This window comes from Tachyglossus aculeatus, chromosome 16 (genome assembly GCF_015852505.1).
Source record: "Tachyglossus aculeatus isolate mTacAcu1 chromosome 16, mTacAcu1.pri, whole genome shotgun sequence".
NCBI lineage: Eukaryota > Metazoa > Chordata > Mammalia > Monotremata > Tachyglossidae > Tachyglossus > Tachyglossus aculeatus.
The window spans coordinates 44,945,867-44,969,526 of record NC_052081.1 but is presented as its reverse complement, the minus strand read 5'-3'; the positions used below and the strand labels follow the sequence as shown (position 1 = coordinate 44,969,526).

Here is a 23,660-nt window from a genome sequence, read left to right as displayed (position 1 = left end):
CGCTCAACCTGCTGTGGGGCCTTGGACAAGTCACTTACCATCTCTGTTTCCCCAGCCGCAGACGGCGAGAACTAACGCGCCGCCTCTCCCTGCCCCACGGGGATGTTGTGAGGCTAAAATGAGATCATTGATGGGAAAGTGCTCTGGAATAATGACAGCTCTGTACAAATTCCACGAATTAATAATAATGACATTGTTATTATTAATCCCTACCTGGCTGGGAGAAGGAAAAAGCATTAGCCTGAACCGTCTAAGCTCCTCTAGACTGTAAGCTCATTGCAGGCAGGGAAGGTGTCTACCAACTCTGTTGTAGTATACTCTCCCAAGCCCTTAGTACAGTGCTCTGCCCATAACAAGCCCTCAATAAATACGACTGATTGAATCCGCCAATCGCACTTCCCCCCTTCTAAGCGCTGCTTTGCACATAGTAAGCGCTTAATAAATGCCATCATTATTATTATTATTATTACTGAAGGCTCACCTCCTCCAAGAGGCCTTCCCAGACTAAGCCCCCCTTTTAGTCAGCTCCCCCTCTCCTCCCTGTCGACTGGACTTGCTCCAGTTGCTCTACCTGAATTTCCCCACCCCATGGCACTCATTCATTCATTCCATCATATTTATTGAGCGCTTACTGTGTGCAGAGCACTGTACTAAGCACTTGGGAAGTCCAAGTTGGCAACATATAGAGACGGTCCCTACCCAACAGTGGGCTCACAGTCTAGAAGGGGGAGACAGACAACAAAACAAAACATATTAACAAAATAGAATAAATATGTACAAATAAAATAGAGTAATAAATATGTACAAACATATATACATATATACAGGTATATACATATCTGTAATTCTACTTATTTATATTGATGACTATTTACTTATTTTGATGTCCGTCTATCCCCTTCTAGACTGCAAACCCGGCATGGACAGGGATTGTCTTTAATCAATCAATCAATCGTACTTATTGAGCGCTTACTGTGTGCAGAGCACTGTACTAAGCGCTTGGGAAGTACAAGTTGGCAACATATAGAGACGGTCCCTACCCAACAGTGGGCTCACAGTCTAAAAGGGGGAGACAGAGAACAAAACCAAAACATACTAACAAAATAAAATAAATAGAATAGATATGTACAAGTAAAATAAATAAATAAATAAAATAATAAATATGTACAAACATATATACATATATACAGGTCTTTATTGCTGAACTGTACTTTCCAAGTGCTCTACACACAGTAAGAGCTCAACAAATACTACTGAAGGAATAAATGATCCCCACTCGGTGGTTCTGCCGGAGGAACAGCAGCAATGCAGGAAAAGGCTCCGGCCCATTTTTCTCATCTTCCTGACTCTCCCACCCTGTTCTCCCAGAAGCAGCAATTAAACCTCCCTAGTGGAAAAGGGTTAGATCAGCTCTTTTCCCAGTCCCACGGGAAGCCGGCTCCCAGCCCGACGCACCGACCAAGCCAAGAAACGGGAAACGAACATCCCGGAGGGGGCGGATGGGCTGGGGAGGGGCGTGCTGGAGATTGCCTTGTGCTAAAAATGAAACTCCACAAAGGCAGGCAAGCCCCCAGTGGGGAGGTAAGACGTCTTTTATTAATTGCCACAAGTACACCATTTTCTGATGGTTCTCATTTCCCAGGGCCAACGAAAGTTAAAGTATCACCTGAACCCAGTTTAATCATTCTCTTCCAGGCTGATTTGGGATTAACTCCTTGAATGCTTAGACTGTGAGCCCACTGTTGGGTAGGGACCATCTCTAGATGTTGCCAACTTGGACTTCCCAAGCGCTTAGTCCAGTGCTCTGCACACAGTAAGCGCTCAATAAATACGATTGAATGAATGAATCAGACGGCTGGAGACTTGACCTCCCAATGATGGGCCTTCAACAATGACACAGACACAAAGGGTCTGTCTACTTCACCCGGGGGGTGGATTTGGAGCACATCAGCACCCCCGACCACCCCGCTCTCTCCCATCCTGCCCGTAAACACGGGAGCACTTCTAGACTGTGAGCCTGTTGTTGGGTAGGGACCACTGTACTTGCCAAGCGCTTAATACAGTGCTCTGCACACAGTAAGCGCTCAATAAAAACGATTGAATGAATTGAATGAATGAATCTCTATATGTTCATTCATTCCATAGTATTTATTCATTCATTCAATCGTATTTATTGAGCGCTTACTGTGTGCAGAGCACTGTACTAAGCGCTTGGGAAGTCATCATCATCATCAATCGTATTTATTGAGCGCTTACTGTGTGCAGAGCACTGGACTAAGCACTTGGGAAGTCCAAGTCGGCAACATCTAGAGACGGTCCCTACCCGACAGAGGGCTCACAGTCTAGCAGGGGGTGACAGACAACAAAACAAGACATAGTAACAAAATCAAACAGAATAGTAAATTATCAAGCGCTTACTATGTGCAGAGCACTGTACTAAGCGCTTGGGAAGTCCAAGTCGGCAACATCTAGAGACGGTCCCTCCCCAACAACGGGCTCACAGTCTAGAAGGGGGAGACGGACGACAAAACAAAGCCTGTAGACCAAACAAAGCAAGGTATACTTCCCAAGTGCTTAATCCAGTGCTCTGCACACAGTAAGCGCTCAATAAATACGACAATGATTGAAAGCACTGCCCTCTCCGTGCCCCCAGAGGAGGAACACGCTTTATCACACCAACTTCCTCCGACCTGGAGGATTCGCCTCCATGTCCCCATTCGTCATATTTCTGGCTGACAGTGCCACTGCCCACAGGAAATAGGAAAATAGCTTGGGAGGCGCCTACTCTCCTTAGCAGCCACAAAAGGGGAAGCTTAGTGGGAGAGCCCACTGTTGGGTAGGGACTGTCTCTATATGTTGCCAACTTGTACTTCCCAAGCGCTTAGTACAGTGCTCTGCACACAGTAAGCGCTCAATAAATACGATTGATGATGATGATGAGGGGGCAGGAGGGAAAACCAGCAGGTGGGCCCTGCCCATTAGTCCCATCTGACCTCCTTCCCTTCCCCACAGCACCTGTATATATGTCTGTACATATTTATTACTCTATTTATTTATTTATTTTCCTTGTACATATCTATTCTATTTATTTTCCTCTGTTAGTATGTTTGGTTTCGTTCTCTGTCTCCCCCTTTTAGACTGTGAGCCCACTGTTGGGTAGGGACTGTCTCTATATCTTGCCATCTTGTACTTCCCAAGCGCTTAGTACAGTGCTCTGCACACAGTAAGCGCTCAATAAATACAATTGATTGATTGATTGATTGATTAGCACCAGAGGGATGTTTTGGGGTTGGGGAGGGGGTGAGACCGGGCACACACCCCTCAAATAATAATAATGATGGCATTTATTAAGCACATACTATATGCAAAGCCCTGTTCTAAGCGCTGGGGAGATTACAAGGTGATGAGGTTGTCCCACGGGGGGCTCACAGTCTTCATCCCCATTTCACAGGTGAAGTAAGTGAGGCACAAAGAATAATAATAATAATAATAATGATGGCATTTATTAAGTGCCTACTATGTGCAAAGCACTGTTCTAAGCGCAGAGTTTAGAGTCTAGCCAACCTGCTCTCTGTGCTTTCTTAACTCTCCCGCTGTCCTCCCTTCTGCTTGGAACTCCCGCTCCCTTCAAATCCAGCAGGCCACAGCTCTCCCCCTAAAATGGCCATTCTTCTGGGAAGCCCTCCCAGATGAATTTCACACCTCCCCATTCTATACCTCCATCCAACGGCCACCGACCTGAGCAAGAAGCAGCGTGGCTCAGTGGAAAGAGCCCGGGCTTTGGAGTCAGAGGTCATGGATTCAAATCCCGACTCCACCAATTGTCAGCTGTGTGACTTTGGGCAAGTCACTTCACTTCTCTGGGCCTCAGTTCCCTCACCTGGAAAATGGGGATTAAAGACTGTGAGCCCCCCGTGAGACAACCTGATCACCTTGTAACCTCCCCAGCGCTTAGAACAGTGCTTTGCACATAGTAAGGGCTTAATAAATGCCATTATTATTATTATTACTATTATAAATACCACTGATTGATCACGAGAGTTTCCAAAACTCCCACAGTCTGGCGAGCCGCATTTCCTTCGGCTTGAATGCAGCAGTAGACACACCAATCAATCAATCGTATTTATTGAGCGCTTACTGTGTGCAGAGCACTGCACTAAGCGCTTGGGAAGTACAAGTCGGCAACACATAGAGACAGTCCCTACCCAACAGCGGGCTCACAGTCTAGAAGCACCTGGTTCTTTTTTAAGCGCTTAGTACAGTGCTCTGCACACAGTAAGCGCACAATACGATTGATTGATTGATTGATTTCAGAGGAGGTAGGAGAGAGTGTCTCTCTTTCTATCTTTCTGTCTTTTTCTTCCTCTCTCTCTCTCTCTCCCCACACGCCCCGTCCTCCGCCCCCAGTTAGGGACAAAAAGGAAAAAATAACATTAGCATCATCTGTCCTTTTAAAGCTAGCTGCAGATACTTTCCTGGCGTGTTTCACATAGCTCACTGCTTAGACAGCTCTCCTACCCAGCCCGAAGCTCCAGACCCCTAGATTACCACCCCCAACCCCCTCAAGCCTCTAACCGCTCCGAGAAACAGCGTGGCTCAGTGGAAAGAGCCCGGGCTTTGGAGTCAGAGGTCATGGGTTCAAATCCCGGCTCCGCCCTTTGTCAGCTGTGTGACTTTGGGTAAGTCACTTCACTTCTCTGGGCCTCAGTTCCCTCATCTGTAAAATAAGGATGAAGACTGTGAGCCCACCGTGGGACAACCTGATCACCTTGTAACCTCCTCGGCGTTTAGAACAGTGCTTTGCACATAATAAGCGCTTAATAAATGCCATCATTATTATTATTAACTGCCCCTTACCAAAATTACGGAAGGCTATTAGGTACAGTATAGAACTCAGGGACCCTTTCTCAGGGTGGCTCAGTGGAAAGAGCCCGGGCTTTGGAGTCAGAGGTCATGGGTTCAAATCCCAGCTCCGCCAATTGTCAGCTGGGTGACTTGGGGCAAGTCACTTCATTTCTCTGGGCCTCAGTTCCCTCATCTGGAAAATGGGGATGAAGACTGGGAGCCCCCCGTACGACAACCTGATCACCCTGTTACCTCCCCCGCACTTGGAACAGTGCTTTGCACATAGTAAGCGCTTAATAAATGCTATCATTATTATTATTCTCTGCGCCTCAGTGACCTCGTCTGTAAAATGGGGATGAAGACTGAGCGCCCCTCGTGGGACAACCTGATCACCTTGTTACCTCCCCAGAGCTTAGAACAGTGCTTTGCACATAGTAAGCGCTTAATAAATGCCATCATTATTATTATTATTATTACATACCCTTGACTTCCACCCCTTCCAGAGAACTCCTCTCCCCTGGAGTTTGAATCCAACCTTGGTTTTAAGGAGGGGCTTAAACCCTGAGGGGGTTTTGGTGCAAATGAGGTGGGGTCCCTGAGTTTGTCAAGGGAGAAGGGATATAGACAGAGCCAGACCAAAGGGAGAGAGACGGGGAGGGGAAGCCCAGCTCTAGTTGCAAGCAGGATTAGAGAGAGACAAAGGCTGAGAGAGAGAGGACCACCCTACCCCCCAACATACCACCAAAGAAGCCTCAAGGTCCAAGCAGAAGGGGAAAGAGAGGCAGGTTGGAGGGGAATTCGGGACACCAGGAAAGGGGTTGGGACACGCAGGGAGGGGGAACATGAGGGAAGGGGGAGATGAGAGGAAGAAAAGCAAAGAGACAAAGACAGTGGGATATGAATGAATATGAATGGCTGTATTGGAAAAAAAAAAAGGAGGGAGTGGGAATGAGAGAGACAGAGATGAACGAAGTAAGTGGGGGAAGGGGAGGGGAGTTCTGGAGGCCGGACAGCAGATCTTGCTTAGAGGTGAGCTTCGTCGTCAGCGGTGCCTTCTTCAGACATGAGGGACGGCCAGATATAAAGGTCCGGGGGAGGATCTGAATTGGGGTGTAGGTTCCATTCCCCCTCTACTTGGGCTTCCTGCAAGGGTGTCACTACCCCCTCCGGGGGTCCCAGAGAGACCAGCAAGAAAACGAATTCAGTTCCAAGAAGGAGACAGCGAAGTCTAAGCCTTGTGCGTCTCTAGACTGTAAGCGCGTTGTGGGCAGGGAATGCTTCTGTTTATTGAGAAGCAGAGTGGCCTAGTGGAAAGAGTCCGGAGCTGGGAGTCAAAAGGCCACGGGTTCTAATCCTACCTCTGCCACTTGTCTGCTGAGTGACCCTGGGCAAGTCACGTCACGTCTCTGGGCTCCAGTTCCCTCACCTGTAAAATGGGGATTGAGACTGTGAGCCCCACATGGGACAGGGACTGTGTCCAACTTGATTTGTTTGTATCCACCCCAGTGCTTGGCACATAGTAAGTGCTTAAAAAATACCATCATCATCATTATTATTACTATTATTGTTATTGTATTGTACCCTTCCCACCGCTTGGTACAGGGCTCTACACACAGTAAGCGCTCGATAAATACAACTGACTGACTGACTCTTTACGGTGCTCAGTGAACCTATAGTAAGCACTCCAGAAATATCGCTGATTGATTAATTGATGCCTCGCTCCCTCTCCCTTCGCCCCATCCCCAGGAATGTGAAAGCTTTTTACTCAAGGCAGGGGGAGGAGGGGAGGCACTCTGGCTAGGGGCGAGTTGGAAACGACACGGGGCGAGAGACGGGGAAAATGGAAAACAGAATCGAGCAGACCCATGCATCCTCCGGGGAACCGTCAGACTGTGGCAGCAACGCGGTATCAGCATAATGATAATAATAATAATGGCATTTATTAAGCACTTACTATGTGCAAAGCACCGTTCAAAGCGCCGGATCCAGGATCCAGACCACACTACGGGCCTACGGAGTTCATTCATTCAATCGTATTTATTCATCATCATCATCATCAATCGTATTTATTGAGCGCTTACTGTGTGCAGAGCACTGTACTAAGCGCTTGGGAAGTACAAATTGGCAACATATAGAGACAGTCCCTACCCAACAGTGGGCTCACAGTCTAGAAGGGGGAGACAGAGAACAAAACCAAACATACTAACAAAATAAAATAAATAGAATTTATTGAGCGCTTACTGTGTGCAGAGCACTGTACTAAGCGCTTGGGAAGTCCAAGTTGGCAACATCTAGAGACGGTCCCTACCCAACAGTGGGCTCACAGTCTAGAAGATATTTATTCTATTTATTTTATTTTGTTAATATGTTTTGTTGTCTGTCTCCCCCTTCTAGACGGTCTAGAAGATATTTATTCTATTTATTTTGTTAATCTGTTTTGTTTTGTTGTCTGTCTCCCCCTTCTAGCCAGTCTAGAATATTGTCGTGTCGTCCAACATCCTCTATGGCTGTGAGACCCCACATGGCCATCCTGCTGGGGGTCGCTTAGGGGCCAAGCTCAAAATCAGTCGGCAGGATGGACATCACCAATGAGGAAGTTTTGGCCCGTAGTCAGTCTCCTAACATCAAAGCTCCGCTCGCCTGAACACGGCAAGGCCGGAGGCAGGGCAGACACCAGGAAGGGAATGAGCGACAGGAGGAAATACCACAAAGAATACCACAAAAGGGGAGGCCACCTCTGTACGGACCCCATACAGCCGAGACGGCGGACCCCTTATCGGCCTGACCTTCACCATCTGGGGTACCTTCTTTGGACACGAAGCATAGCTTGATATGAAGGTTTCGGGGAGCATCTCAGTTTGGGAGCAGGTTAGCGTGGTTCAGTGGAAAGAGCCCGGGCTTTGGAGTCAGAGGTCATGGGTTCAAATCGCAGCTCCGCCAACTGTCAGCTGTGTGACTTTGGGCAAGTCACTTCACTTCTCTGTGCCTCGGTTACCTCATCTGTAAAATGGGGATGAAGACTGAGCCCCCCATGGGACAACCTGATCGCCTTGTAACCTCCCCAGAGCTTAGAACCGTTCTTTGCACATAGTAAGCGCTTAATAAATGCCATCATTATCGTTACTTGGACTTCCTGATGGGGTGTCGCTCTCCTCTCTGGGGGTTCCAGTGCCACAAGGGAAGTTCAAGCACTTAGGACAGTAAGCGCTCAATAAATACGACTGAATGATAGGGAGAGGGACAACCACATCCAAAGCGGGGTTCCTCTCAGGTGCTACATTTGGGGGTTCTCCACCACCACCCCCTCCTACCCCACCTTTGTCAACTTTTTGAGAATGGCCCACCCTACACTCTTTCTCCGCCCCACCGTACAGCCGCAACAGATCGGATCAGACTTCGTTAACCACTATGTTCCAGGCACTGTATTAAGCGCTGGGACAGATACAAGATAATCACGCCAGACACAATCCATGTCCCACATGGAACTCACGGTCTTAATCCTCGATTTACAGATGAGGTCACTGAGGCCCAGAGAAGTGGAGTGACTTGGCCAAGGTCACACAGCAGACAAGTGGGGGAGCCTGGATTAGAACCTAGGTCCTTCTGCCTCCCAGGAGCAGGCTTTAATAATAATAATGATAGCATTTATTAAGCGCTTACTATGTGCAAAGCACTGTTCTAAGCGCTGGGGAGGGTACACGGTGATCAGGTTGTCCCACGGGAGGCTCACAGTCTTAAGATGAGGTAACCGGGGCACAGAGAAGTTAAGTAACTTGCCCAAAGTCACCCAGCTGGCAGTTGGTGGAGCCGGGATTTGAACCCATGACCTCTGACTCCAAAGCCCATGCTCTTTCCACTGAGCCATGCTGCTTTGTCATCTAGGCCAGTCTGCTTCCCTGGGACAGCCTCCTGGTCCAGTTAATGGCCCCCTAAATGGAAACTGCTGCTCCCCTTGGGGAACCAGCAGAGACAGGAATTGATCCTGTGGCTGCTAAAAGCCTTCTGGCCGACAGCCCTCCAGTCCAACCTCAGGCCGCGGGGCTACTGAGGACAGAAGTTGCGAGAGAAAGACCGACGGCTCCATCCCCCGACTTCTCGGCCGCGCCGCCCTCCTCAGCCCACCCACCACATCATCAATCAATCAATCAATCATATTTATTGAGCACTTACTGTGTGCAGAGCACTGTACTAAGCGCCTGGGAAGTACAAGTTGGCAACATATAGAGACAGTCCCTACCCAACAGTGGGCTCACAGTCTAAAAGGGGGAGACAGAGAACAAAATCAAACATACTAACAAAATAAAATAGAATAGATATGTCCAAGTCACTCGATTCCTGCCGGCTCTCTTTCGCCGGCTTTCACCTAAAGCCCTGGACAGAGGTGCCCCGTCTAGGATGTCGTCGGGATAATAATAATAATAGTAATGATATTTATTAAGCACTTACTGTGTGCCAGGCACTGTTCTAAGCGCTGGCGTACATCCAAGCTAATCAAGTTGGACACAGTCCATGTCCCACATGGGGGCTCACTGTCTGAATCCCCATTTACAGATGACGTAACTGGGACGCAGAGAAGTTAAGTGACTTGCCCAAGGTCACGCAGCAGACAAAGGCCCGTGCTCTTTCCACTAGGCGACGCTGCTTCCCCCCTCTCCCGGACATGCTGCCCTATAGACACAGAAAGAGCAGGAGGCCTGTGAAGATTGAGTGACCACCCAAATCCAACACGCTCCAGCCCATCCCTGCCCAGTGGGTGCAGCCCAGTGGCCCCCCAGGGATGAGCCACGGTCAAGCGAGTCACCCAGAGAAACACCAGCTCCCCGGCGACCCCACCACACCGGGCTCTCAATCACTGGGTTCCCATCGGCAGCCTTCCCGGAGCAGCTTAAGGAACGGGAAAGAGGAGGGGGAGAGGACACTGGAATCAAAACCGCTTTTCTCCCAGGGAAACAAAAGCCCTCCGTGTCTCCACAGACAGGCCGGCTATTCTCAACGCCAACCAGAGGTTCTTTGGCAGAGAGAGAAATATGAAAATGTTAGGCTTGTGGGAATGGCCCGGGCACCGGGTATTTATGCTACGCTCCACGCAGTCAACCCACTGAAACACAAACACAGCAGGCCACTTAGCGGGCCAGCTTTCCCAACCAAAACCCGGCCCGGGGTGGCCATGCCATCTGGACCCCTGGGCCTGGGAAACGGAGGGCGGGGGCCGCTGGGCTGCGCCCACCGGAGCGGAGCGGGCATGGCTTCATCCGAGGGCAGTCGCTGGGGTGAGTGGAGTGTCGGAAGCGTAGGGTTGGAAAGGAGACGGCGATAAGGCACCCTCTGCACCCTCCGCTGCTAATCTCCTCACCGTACCTCGTTCTCACCTGTCCTGCCATCGACCCCCGGCCCACATCATCCCCCGGGCCTGGAATGCCCTCCCTCTGCCCATATGCCAAGCTAGCTCTCTTCCTCCCTTCAAGGCCCTACTGAGAGCTCACCTACTCCAGGAGGCCTTCCCAGACTGAGCCCCTTCCTTCCTCTCCCCCTCGTCCCCCCTCCATCCCCCCATCTTACCTCCTTCCCTTCCCCACAGCACCTGTATATATGTATATGTTTGTACATATTTGTCACTCTATTTTACTTGTACATATCTAGTCTATTTATTTTATTTTGTTAGTATGTTTGGTTTTGTTCTCTGTCTCCCCCTTTTAGACTGTGAGCCCACTGTTGGGTAGGGACTGTCTCTATATGTTGCCAACTTGTACTTCCCAAGCACTTAGTACAGTGCTCTGCACACAGTAAGCGCTCAATAAATACGATTGATGATGATGATGATGATAAGGCGCACTGCATCTAGTCAGACGGATGCACACCCGCTCAGACACGCGTCTGTGGGAAATGAAGTACTGACGCTAAATAGGAGATGGCGAGATGTTCTAGACTGTAAGCCCACTGTTGGGTAGAGACCGCCTCTATATGTTGCCAACTTGTACTTCCCAAGCGCTTAGTCCAGTGCTCTGCACACAGTAAGCGCTCAATAAATACGACTGAATGAATGAATGAATGAATAAGAGAGCACAGGGCGGGGGTGGAGTGGGGCAGGTTAACCACTTTGGTGCCCGTGCTGAATCAGCAATCTGCTCCCTGCTAACAGAAGCAGCAAGTCCGATGACGAAGGAGCAGGCGGTCTGAATCCTCTCCCGAGAAATGACCACACAACCTCTCAACTTAACATCCATCAATCAATCAATCAATCGTATTTATTGAGCGCTTACTGTGTGCACAGCACCGTACTAAGGGCTTGGGAAGTACAAGTTGGCAACATACAGAGACAGTCCCTACCCAACAGTGGGCTCACAGTCTAGAAGGGGGAGACAGAGAACAAAACCAAACATATTAACAAAATAAAATAAATAGAATAGAATAAAATCCCCCTTCTAGACTGTGAGCCCATTGTTGGGGAGGACCGCCTCTATATGTTGCCAACTTGTACTTCCCAAGCGCTTAGTACAGTGCTCTGCACACAGTAAGCGCTCAATAAATACAATTTAATGAATGAATGAAATAAGTGCTAAATAAGCACTACTACTAATCAATCATCTCTTGGGCAAATATTTTTCTGTCTGCCTCCCCTGCTAGACTGTAAGCTCCTTGGGGACAAGGAATGCGAAAAGCAGTGTGGTCTAGCGGAAAGAGCCCAGGTCTGGGAGTGAGAGGACCTGGGTACTCATCCCGGCTCCACCACGAGCCTGCTGTGCGATCTCGGGAAAGTCCCTTCACTTAATAATAATAATTAATAATGGCATTTATTAAGCACGTACTATGTGCAAAGCACTGTTCTAAGCACTGGGGAGGATACAAGTTGATCAGGTTGTCCCACAAGGGGCTCACAGTTTTAATCCCCATTTTAATCAATCAATCAATCAATCGTATTTATTGAGCGCTTACTGTGTGCAGAGCACCAGACTAAGCGCTTGGGAAGTACAAGTTGGCAACATATAGAGACAGTCCCTACCCAACAGTGGGCTCACAGTCTAAAATGGGGAGACAGAGAACAAAACCAAACATACTAACAAAATAAAATAAATAGAATAGATATGTACAAGTAAAATAAATAAATAGAGTAATAAATATGTACAAACATATATACATATATACAGGTGCTGTGGGGAAGGGAAGGAGGTAAGATGGGGGGATGGAGAGGGGGACGAGGGGGAGACGAAGGAAGGGGCTCAGTCTGGGAAGGCCTCCTGGAGGAGGTGAGCTCTCAGTAGGGCCTTGAAGGGAGGAAGAGAGCTAGCTTGGCGTATGGGCAGAGGGAGGGCATTCCAGGCAGGGAACTGAGGCACAGAGAAGTTAAGTGACTTGCCCAGAGTCATACAGCTGACAAGTAGTGGAGCAGGGGCTTGAACCTTGACCTCTGACTCCAAAGCCCCTGCTCTTTCCACTGAGCCATGCTGCTTCTCTGTGCCTCCACTTCCTCATCTGTTCAATGGGGATTCAACACCCACTCTCCCTCCCCATCAGCTGGGAGCCCCGTGTGGGACGGGGCCGTGGGCTCTGAGTCATTTCTGCCTCTCCGCCGGAAAGTCCCAGGCTGCTCCCTCTCCTTCCCGGCCGGGCCGAAGCCCCCGTGACTTTGGGCTTCCCCAGTGACCGGTCACCGACACTTTCGTTTCCAGCTGCCGCGGTCAGTTCCTTCCTAAACCAGAGCCCCAAAGGGCAGAGTCGGGGGAGGAATCTTAAGTATCTCTAAAAAAAAAAGTCTTTAAACCTCTCCCCACGATAACCCCGGAGACATACTCTACTGCAGCCCAACCTAATCCAGTTTCAAACATAAATTCCATCGTCCGGTCACTGGCGTCTCCTCTGCTACTTCCAGGAGCAGAAAAAGAAGAGGGGGGTCCCCTCTCTCTGCAACCTAGACCCCCCCTAATTTCAATCAACCTACCCATGAATTGCCCCCGCCGGCTCTCTCCAGACTCCGTCTGGAACTATTCCCACCTTGCTCGCTCTGGAATATATGTATATATGTTTGTACATATTTATAATTCTATTTTACTTGTACCTATCTGTTCTATTTATTTTATTTTGTTAGTATGTTTGGTCTTGTTCTCTGTCTCCCCTTTCTAGACTGTGAGCCCACAGTTGGGTAGGGACTGTCTCTATATGTTGCCAGCTTGTACTTCCCAAGCGCTTAGTACAGTGCTCTGCACACAGTAAGCGCTCAATAAATACGACTGATTGATTGATTGATAGCAGTTACTGAGCACCTACTCTGGGCAGAATACCCAGAGCTTGGGCAAGAACAGGGCTCAGCGCTTGGAACGGTGCTTGGTACATAGTAAGCGCTTAAGAAATACCATTATTATTATTATTACAGTCTAATTGGTAGGAGTGGGCCCTACCTTCAAGGATCTTGCACTCTAATCTCCCTTTGGAAGGACAACCTGTTCTGCTGACGACAAGTTCAAGGGGGGCCCCCACGAAAATAGTAACCACTTGGCCAGGTTGGTTTTTGCTCTTTTATCACCGTTATGGGCCCCGACTCAAATGCTTTCTGAGCCAGCTCTGGACCCCGAAACTCTCTGTGGCTACTTCTCCATTCATCGGCCTGGTGAATTGGGCGAGTGGAGAGAGGAGGAGCCTCAAGGCTGGGGAAGGGAAGGCCTGCCAAGAAGGCAGCTGGAAATGCAACCCAGAGTCCAGGGTTCTAATCCCGGCTCCGCCACTTGTTTGCTGTGTGACCTTGGCCAAGTCATTTCACTTCTCTGGGCCTCAGTTACCTCCTCTGTAAAATGGGGATTGAAACTGTGAGCCCCACATGGGACAGGGGCCGTGTCCAACCCGATCTGCCTGTATCCACCTCAGCGCTTAGTACAGAGCATGGCACACAGTAAGTGCTTAACCACTACCACAGTTATTACTACTTTTATCATTATTATTGCAGTGAGAGCCCCCAGCTACTGCAGGGCTAGTAAACAGCCACCTGGAAACCCAGAATTCCCTAACTCAAGGAATTCATTCATTCATTAATTCAGTCGTATTTATTGAGCGCTTACTGTGTGTAGAGCACTGTACTAAGCGCTTGGGAAGTACAAGTTGGCAACATATAGAGACGGTCCCTACCCAACAGTGGGCTCAGATGTCCAGCTCATGGGAAACGCCTGGGGCAGGGGGGTCGACCAGCTGCAGTATATCTAAATGCTTAGGTTTTTAGATGAAGCATTTAGTTAAAATGTAAGCTTCATGAGGGGAAAGAACGTGTCTATCAACTTTGTTGCACTGCACATTCCAAGCGCGGAGTGCTGTACGGGCTGAATACAGTTAGTGCTCAATAAATACCTCAGATTGACTGATTCTAAATCTAACTACACTCCCCCGAGTGCTTAATACAATGGACCGCACAGAGTACGCACTTAATAAAATATCACAGATTAATTTTTAGGCCTGAGGAAATAGGAGCTGTCCAACCTTGAATAAGGACAATCCAAATGACTTTCAAAGAGGAAAAAGTCATTTTTCCCACACACTTTGGGCACACTGGGTTGATGGATTCAGCTCTGAACAAACCTTGGCTCTGAGGGTGCCCCAAATTCATTCACTCATTCAATTGTATTTATTGAGCACTTACTGTGTGCAGAGCACTGTACTAAGTGCTTGGGAAGTACAAGTTGGCAACATATAGAGACGGTCCCTACCCAACAGTGGGCTCCCAGTCTAGAGGCGGGAGACAGAGAAGAGACATTGTTAGCAACACCAATGCATAATATTCAGTGTCCGGCTTTGACAAACCGCAGAACAGGACACATGCTGTTTCTAAGGTTTGAACTTTGAAACAGGTCAGGATTTTTCAGTTTGCTTTCAGGACACATATACACTGTACACACTGGCTTCTCCCTAAACATATCTTTGCAAATCAGCACCGTTTTCAGACCCTCCTCTGTGTTTGACATAGAAAATGATTATCAGACTGAAATATTTAATGTTAAATCTCAAGGGGAAAGTAGTTCCAATATAGAAATTTTGGTTAATCAATCAATCAATCGTATTTATTGAGCGCTTACTGTGTGCAGAGCACTGTACTAAGCGCTTGGGAAGTACAAGTTGGCAACATATAGAGACAGTCCTTACCCAACAGTGGGCTCACAGTCTAAAAGGTTAAAGGCCAAACTATTTGTTCGGATTTATTTGGGAGAGAAAACAATGTTTTTCATCTTTCAAAGTTTGCATCCAAACCGTGCTATGAGAAAGACACATAGACTGTCTGATGGTCGAAGGCTATTGCCCCATCCTCTAGGGAAAGGAGGGTAGGACGTGGCTGCCTTTTTAATTTTTATTCCCACTGAGGCTAAGAGGTATCCTATTGTAATTATACACACTAACACCAATACAATACAGGCAATAACAACAACGGCAATAATCATAGTACTTGTTAAGCACTTACTGTGAGCCAAGCATTGTACTAAGCGCTGGGATAGATATGAGAAAATCAGGCTGGACCCAGTTTCCGCCTGTCATGGGGCTCACAGTCTAAAGGGGAGGGACAACAGGTATTGAATCCCCATTCTGCAGAGGAGGGCACTGAGGCCTAGAGAAGTGAAGCGAACTGCCCAAGGTCCCACGGCAGGCTAGTGGCAGAACCCAGGTCCTCTGATTTCCAGGCCCGGTCTCTTTCCACTAGGCCACACTGCTTCTTTTCCCACTGCCTGTCTGGGAGCCTTCCTTTCCGCCACCGGCCACGGAGCCCCTCGGCTGAGGGCGGAGGCCCTGGGGTGTAGGCGATGAGGAAGAGGAGTGGTGAAGCTGAGGCGTGGCGGCAGACTCCTCGGAGACGGAGACTTGCCCTAGTGCGGTGCTGTTCGTGCCAGGAATGGGGCGGGAACAGACATCCTGGCCGGGAAGCGGCATTGCCCAGTGGCAACAGTCCAGGCCTCGGAATCGGGAGGACCTGGGTTCTAATCCCGACCCTGCCATTTATCTGCTGTGGGGCCTTGGGCCAGTCACTTCTCCTTGCCTCGGTTTACTCGTCTGGAAAATGGGGATGAAAAACCTGTTCTCCCCTCCACTTAGACTGTGAGCCCCGTGGGGGGACAGGGACTGTGTTGGACCTGATTATCTTGTCTCTAACCCAGCGCTTAGTACAGCGTTTGGCACGTAGTAAGTGCTGGACAGACACCACGATCATTATTATTAGAGAGAAGGGGCCAGTCCTGGTCTGGAACACAAGGCACTTTCTGCTGTACCGATTTCTCGGTCAACTCCCTGGCTTTTTGACCTGCCTGGAAACACCTGTGGGATCAGCACGGGGGAGGAAGACAGGGAATGACCGACATCTTCACTCTGGGCTGGGACCCAAGCCTTAGCCAGTCTCTAAACGAGTTCCTGTCCACCTCTCAGCTAGCTATCCAGGAGCATCTTTATAATAATAATGATGATGGCATTTATTAAGCGCTTACTATGTGCAAAGCACTGTTCTAAGCGCTGGGGAGGTTACAAGGTGATTAGGTTGTCCCACGTGGGGCTCACAGTCTTCATCCTCATTTTACAGATGAGGGAACCGAGGCCCAGAGAAGTTAAGCGACTTGCCCAAGGTCACACAGCTGATAAGTGGCGGAGCCAGGATTTGAACCCATGACCTCTGACTCCAAAGCCCGGGCTCTTTCCACTGAGCCATGCTGCTTCTCTTTGGTCCAACCCCTTCTGCCCAGGGCAGAGCGGGGCCCGATTCCACCACGAGCCCCCTCCGCTCTCCCCAGCACCCCACCACCCACCCCCAGAGAAGCCGGTTTGCTCATCATCCTGCATGCGATCTGCAGGTACTTTGCATATCATTCACCCAACGACAAAATGCGTAAGAATCTCCCAGGTGGATGACCGGAACCGAAGCTGCAGCTCTCCTGCGTCGGGTTCGGCTTGGTGCGGGCCGCAGAAAGCCACCGGCCGGGTCCTGCTTCTGTGTGACCCCCTCCCTCCCTCCGCTGACGGCGCAGACCACCAAGGATGGGGAAGAGACAACGAGCCGAGAGACCTGGAAGCGAGCCACCGACTTGGAAATCTAAACCAACTGCCAATCCTGGCAGCTCAAGCCCTGAACGTGTGCCGGTCACTTCATCTCCCCGGAGCCAAGCTTTCCAACACAGGGAACAGCGTGGCCTAGGAGAAAGAGCCCAGTCCTGCGGACCAGAGGACCTGCATTCCAATCTCGGTTATGCCACTTGCCTCTTGTGTCGCCTTGGGCAAGTCACTTCTCTATGCCTCAGTTTCCTCAACTGCAAAATGGGGATTCAATACCTGCTCTCCTTCCTACTTCCTAATAATAAATGCCATTATTATTATTATTATTACTTCATGAAGGCTCTAAGCCCATTGCTGGTTTGAGTGTAATGCCTAGACCGCTTAAATCTGTCAAGCAGTTAACCTGGGAGGTAAAACTTGTTGGTTTTGTGTTTGCTGTACTAATTAGCACGGACTTGCTTTGCTTTGTTGTCTATCTCCCCCCCTTCTAGACTGTGAGCCAGTTGTTAGGTAGGGATTGTCTCTATTTGTTGCCAAATTGTATTTTCCAAGCGCTTAGTACAGTGCGCTGCACACAGTAAGCGCTCAATAAATATGACTGAATGAATAGACTGTGAGTCCTCTGTGGGCCAGGGACCGTGCCCAACGTGATTAACTTGTAGCCACCCCAGTGCTTACAACAATGCCTGACACACAGTAAGTGCTTAACAAATACTATAAAATAAGTTATAAAGACAAAACAGCAAGAGGAGGAGGAGAAAGGAAGGAGTAGCATGAAGCAGCTGAGAAGAGGAATGAGAATGTGCCAGAAGTCTGGGAGAAAGACTTTGGGGTTGGAGGAGGGCGGAGGGGGTGTCTGTGATTAGGACATGTAGGAGCTGCTGACAATGAAAGGGAAAGCAACTCTTTCCCAAGATTAAATGCCCCGGGTGATCGAAATCCAGACCGGCTGGTCACCGGTTAGGCCCGGCCTGGAGACACACTAGCCAGGACCACTGGGGGAAAAAGCCGGTGACCTACTTCGACCCAAATGACCTCCCCGGATGCCCCGTCACCCCGGGCCCCGAGTCCCTGAGACTCGGGCCACCAAAGAAACATCGGCATCCTTGCTCCTCGCTCTGTAAAGGGGCAGGCCCGGCAAAGAGCCGGCTGTGTAGTATGCCAGAGACAGTGCCCACAGTGCGCACATCCTCCTTCTCTTCCTTTTCTCTCGCTCATCTCCACCCACCGCCCCGCCTTTCCTCCCCCATCGGTTAGTGGCAGATGGAGGGGAAGATCGATTTTCAGAAAGCACAAAAGCCCAAGGGCTGAGAAAGAGACGGGAGCCCCAGAGGCTCCTGAAACTCCCGGGTCCCTCGCCCTCGACCCCTTTTTCCCCCTGCCTTAGAAAGCCCTCTGTCCTCTGTCCTGCCAAACTCTGGGCCTCCCTCAAAAGTCACCTCCTCCAGGAGGCATTCCCAGATTAACCCCTCCACCCTTCCAGTCAAACCATCCTGCCGGCCATCTCGAAACGAGAAGCAGCGTGGCCTATGGGAAAGAGCCATAGGAGGGAGGCCCATGGCTGGCAGAACAGAAGATGGAAGGCTTTTTAAGGTAGGAGGGAAAGGGGATTGAGAGTGAGAGTCCAGGGAGAGTTTTAGGAGCCCCCAGGGCTCCCATCCCTTTCTTTGCTCTTGGCTTTTTGTGTTTTCTGGAAATCAATCTGCCTCCCCACCTGCCTGCTAACTGGTGAGGGGCTGGGGGTGGAGACAAGTGAGAGAAAAGGAAGAAGTGGAGGAGGAGGCATGCACACAGCTCATTCTACATACTACGCAGGAGGCCCGGGCTCCATCCACTAGGCCGCAAGGCTTCTCCTTGCCTATTTCCCGGGTGGGTGCATGGGGAGATGCCCAGGTTGTGGCTCTGATGAGGGTCTGTCTGGAGTCATGAGCGGGTCACTGCCTCCCCTGGAGTCAGAGTCACTGGAGTCAGAAGTCAGGGGTTCAAATCCCAGCTCTGCCACTTGTCAGCTGTGTGACTTTGGGCAAGTCACTTCACTTCTCTGGGCCTCAGTGACCTCATCTGTAAAATGGGGATTGAGACTTTGAGCTCCCCGTGGGACAACCTGATCGCCTTGTAACCTCTCCAGAGCTTAGAACAGTGCTTTGCTTTGCACATTCATTCATTCATTCAATCGTATTTATTGAGCGCTTACTGTGTGCAGAGCACTGTACTAAGTGCTTGGGAAATACAAGTTGGCAACATATAGAGACGGTCCCTACCCAACAGCGGGCTCACAGTCTAGACACGTAATAAGTGCTTAATAAATGCCATTATTATCATTACCCTATGGCACAGAGCCCAGCAAGGTGGGGACAGCGACCGGGCCTGATGGATTGAATTGTACTTTCCAAGCGCTCAGTACAGTGCTCTGCACACAGTGAGCGCTCAATAAATATGACTGAATGAATGAATGACCTTGGACCCACCCCAGTGCTTAGTTCAGTGCCTGGCACATGGTAGGCGCTTCAGAATTACCACTATAATAAAGGGACGCAGGCCCACCGGGGGTGAATGGTGTTGGCGCGTAGGAGGAGGCAACCAGTTCTCCCTCCATCATCTGCCTCCAGCCACCCATCCTAGCAGGGTCCTGCTTCCAAACAGTGAGGTCTTCCAGATGGCGGGGTGAGCGCTGCGCCAGCTGGACAGAGCCCCGGGCTCCCCCGGGATAGGGGCTTCACGGAAAGAGGAGGGGTCGGAGAGAGGGAGGGAGTAGTCTCAGCGCAGAGATGGGGGCACACCAACCGAGTAGAGCCCTGGCTGGGTGGGTAGGACCCCCACCCCGTGGCCTCTTTTGATCACTGAAGATGAAATCGATTCAGAGGGTTTGAGGAAAGATGAGGCTGAGGCAGCTCTGAACCCCGCTGCCTGCAAATGCAAGTCCTGCAAATGCCACATTATTATTATTATGATGGTATTTGTTAGGCGCTTACTATATGCCAGGCACTGGTCTAAGCACTGGGGAAGATGCAAGATAATCGGGTTGGACACAGTCCCTGTCCCACACAGGGCTCCAAGTCTTAATCCCCATTTTAATAATAATAATAATGGTGGTATTTGTTAAGCACTTACTACGTACCAAGGACTGTTCTAAGCACTGGGGTAGATACAAGGTAATCAGGTTCTCCCACGTGGGACTCACAGTCTTAATCCCCATTTTACAGATGAGGTCACTGAGGCACAGAGAAGTGACTTGTCCAAAGTCACACAGCTGAAAAGTGGGGGAGCCGGGATTAGAACCCATGACTCCCAAGCCCAGGCTCTTTCCATTAAACCACGTTGCCCGAAGCCACACAGCAGACAAGCAGCGGAGCTGGGATTAGAACCCATGAGTTCAACCCTAGGGTTTGGGGGTGGGTGGGGGGGCGGTCAAAGGGCAGCTGTCTACTCAGCCCCCAGAAGGAGGAACAATTCTGGCTACCCCAGTGGGGAGGGAAGAGAAGAGAAGACAGAGCTTAGAGACTCCCTGGAAGCCAGTGGGCTTCACGCCATTCCCAAGATGATCCAAGGTGGAAAACTCTGGCTGCCTTGGGGGGTGGGGATGAAAGTAGCTTACATTTCTTACCAGTTTTGTGGGGTCGCTGCCCTCCTGCGTCCTGCCTCTTCCCTGCCACCCCAACATCCAAAGGGTGCACCAAGCCCAGGAGGGGCGGTGGGGGAGAAGTAAGGGCAAGACGGCACCCTGCTTTTCCAACTCCCTTTTCCCCCTTCTAGACTGTGAGCCCACTGTTGGGTAGGGACAGTCTCTACATGTTGCCAACTTGGACTTCCCAAGCACTTAGTCCAGTGCTCTGCTCACAGTAAGCGCTCAATAAATACGATTGAATGAATGAATGAATGAATGAACTCCCCATGCCCTCTTCCCTCCTGTGTTTCCAGTCCCCCACCCCTATGGGACAGAGACTGTGTCCAACCTGATGGTCTTGTTACCCCAGTGTTTAGTACAGTGCTTGGCACAGAGAAAGCACTTACGGATACCACACTTATTACTACTATTACTCTACCTGCTCCTGCCATCCCAGCTCTTCTCCCTCCAGGTGCAGGTCTCACCCATGGCTCAGTGGAAAGAGCCCAGGCTTTGGAGTCAGAGGTCATGGGTTCAAATCCCAGCTCCGCCAACTGTCAGCTGTGTGACTTTGGACAAGTCACTACACTTCTCTGTGCCTCAGTGACCTCATCTGTAAAATGGGGATTAAGGCTGTGAGCCCCCCGTGGGACAACCTGATTGCTTTGTAACCTTCCAGCGCTTAGAACAGTGCTTTGCACATAGTAAGCGCTTAATAAATGCCATCATCATCATCACCCAGTCCTGGGGACCCCTGGGCTCTTGTGTAACCACCCCCACTTTCACACCCTTCCCAGAAGCAAATGCAGCACAGGCCCTCCCCACTGAGCAATGGGGTCTCTCGGCTATGCCGGCCCACCTAAGATAGGGTCCCCCCTGCCCCAGAGTGAGCTGTTCTAGGTGGGCCCGTGGGAGAGGGGGAGGGCAACCCTGGCCCTGGGCTCCCTCTTCCCCCAGCCCATTAGTTCTGCTTGACATCGGACCCCAGCCCCCAGCCCCCAGCCCCACCGGCCCAAAGCAGCATTGATCCCCGGCACCAGCTGCATCGGAGGGCGAGGGAAAGTGGGTCCGGGAGCCGCCCATGGTGGGGGGTGACTGAGCCAGGAGATGCACCCCGGGCAGCTGCCAGCCAGGAGCTGGAATTAACCCTTCAACGGCTCCAATTTCAAACCCCTGGGACTCGGGGGCCCGGCCGGGGAAACATTTGCCAGGCCGGCCCGTCCCCAACCGAGTCGGTAATCTCTCCACAGAATCTGCTGGGGTGGTGGGGTGGGGAGGGAGGCTGAGTTTGGGGAGGGGGGAGACACAGCAGCCAGGACCGTCTCTATATGTTGCCAACTTGTACTTCCCAAGCGCTTAGTCTGCACACAGTAAGCGCTCAATAAATACGATTGAATGAATGAATGAATGAATGAAAGGAGCGGGGAAGAAGCTGGAGATGACTCTTATGACCAGACTTCAGCTGGGGTCCATCACGCCCCCTCCAAAATTATTTTTGTTCTTTCATTCATTCAATCGTATTTATTGGGCGCTTACTGTGTGCACAGCACTGTATTAAGCGCTTGGGAAGTACAAGTCGGCAACATATAGAGACGGTCCCCACCCAATAACGGGCTCACAGTCTAGAAGGGGGAGACAGACAACAAATTGGCAGATGCCCCCTCCTCAATTAAGCCTCCGCCACCCTGCCCAAGGGACCTCTTTAAACACCCAGGGATGGAGGTGTCTCTACTCTAGAGAGCAAGCTCCTTGAGGGCAGGTATCGTGCCTATCTCTATTGTACTGTCCTCTCCCAAGTGCTCAGCACAGTGTCCTACATTCAGTAAGCACTCAGTAAATGCCACTGATTGACAGCTCAGGAAGCTCATTCAATCATTCATTCAATCGTATTTAGTGAGCACTTACTGTGTGCAGAGCACTGTATTAAGTGCTTGGAAAGTACAATTCGGCAACAGATAGAGACAATCCCTATCCAACATCAGGCTCACAGTTTAGAAGGGGAAGACAGACAATAAATCAGGCATCATGAGGCCCCGACTCTGATAGAGCCCTGCTGATCATCGTCCACTTGGCTTCTTGCTCAACTGGCCGCCCGAAGCGCCAAACTGCGGGTCAAACTCTAACCCTGGCACCCGGTGTCGGGGGGGGGGAAAGGGAGATCACCCTCCCCTGGGCTAATCCCGGCCAGGTGAGTCTTCTGAGGGGCTCTCGCCTTAAGAGGGAGAAGGCGCAGAGATACAAGAGGGAGGCCCGGGCAGCTCAGGGCTTGGGAGTGCCTGGAGTGGGCTGCCTTGGGCCTGCGGTGGGGCCAAAAAAGGGGATGGTGGGCTAATTAGGACTGGCACTCCAGAGGAAAGCTCCACCACCAGGTTTGTTAACGAGGGAAGGAGCGGGTTCCTGCTCTTGGATGGGCGGCTTGCATAGCTGCGTAGAAGCACCTCTTGGCTGGGTGGAGGTGGGGAGCGTGAAGAAAAAAGGGGGTCCCAGTCCAGGCAGGGGTGAGCTCGGCCTTCCCTGGAGACCTTGCAGGTTAGAGAGGTCTGAATGACCAGTGAAGCCCTGTCCCCGCTGGCCACCCGGTTCCCAAAAGGGCTGGGCAGGCCAGCCCCAGAACTCCCACCCTGGGAAGAGCTGCAGGGTGTCAGCCCCCCGTTTCCAGGTGCACCTCAGGGAACTGGCAACAGAGCGTTTTCAACAAAAGTGGGGTGGGGACGGAGAGGAGTCTGGGGCAAGGAGCACCCCAACATACTGTGGGAGTAGGGGGGAAGGATACACAGACCGCAGCCCCAGAGATTCCCTCTCTCCCCAACCCAACGGAAGCTCGCTGAACAGGGCACCAAGAACAGATTCCTGGGGTCGTTTCCCAATCAATCATATTTATTGAACACTTACTGTGTGTTTCCCCAGCCTTCCTACCCAAAAGGCACCAAACCATCCAGGAGGTCACGGGAAAGCCGAGAGGAGCGCACAGGTGGTTTCAATTCCTGCATAATCCCTCCACTGCCCATACGGGGCTCCTGCCCAGCTACGTCCGAGCCTCCCCCAGCCTCCTCTCACAGGCACAGCTGGCCAGAGAGCCCTAGGAAACAGCTGCTTCTTTCTTAAAAAAAAGTTCTCCCTTCAGAGTCTTCATTTTGCTGTTTCGAAAGGCTCGTTCGGACCTGCCGGGCGTCACTACCCCCCACCCCCGGCCACTGCCCCAGCCCAG

General features: G+C 50.7%; 1 protein-coding gene across 2 annotated transcripts in view; it reads right to left on the bottom strand.

Moving 5' to 3' along the window:
* Positions 1-23,660, bottom strand: part of MACF1 (microtubule actin crosslinking factor 1) — a 337,049-nt gene that overhangs the window by 242,208 nt on the left and 71,181 nt on the right. The window lies entirely within an intron of this gene.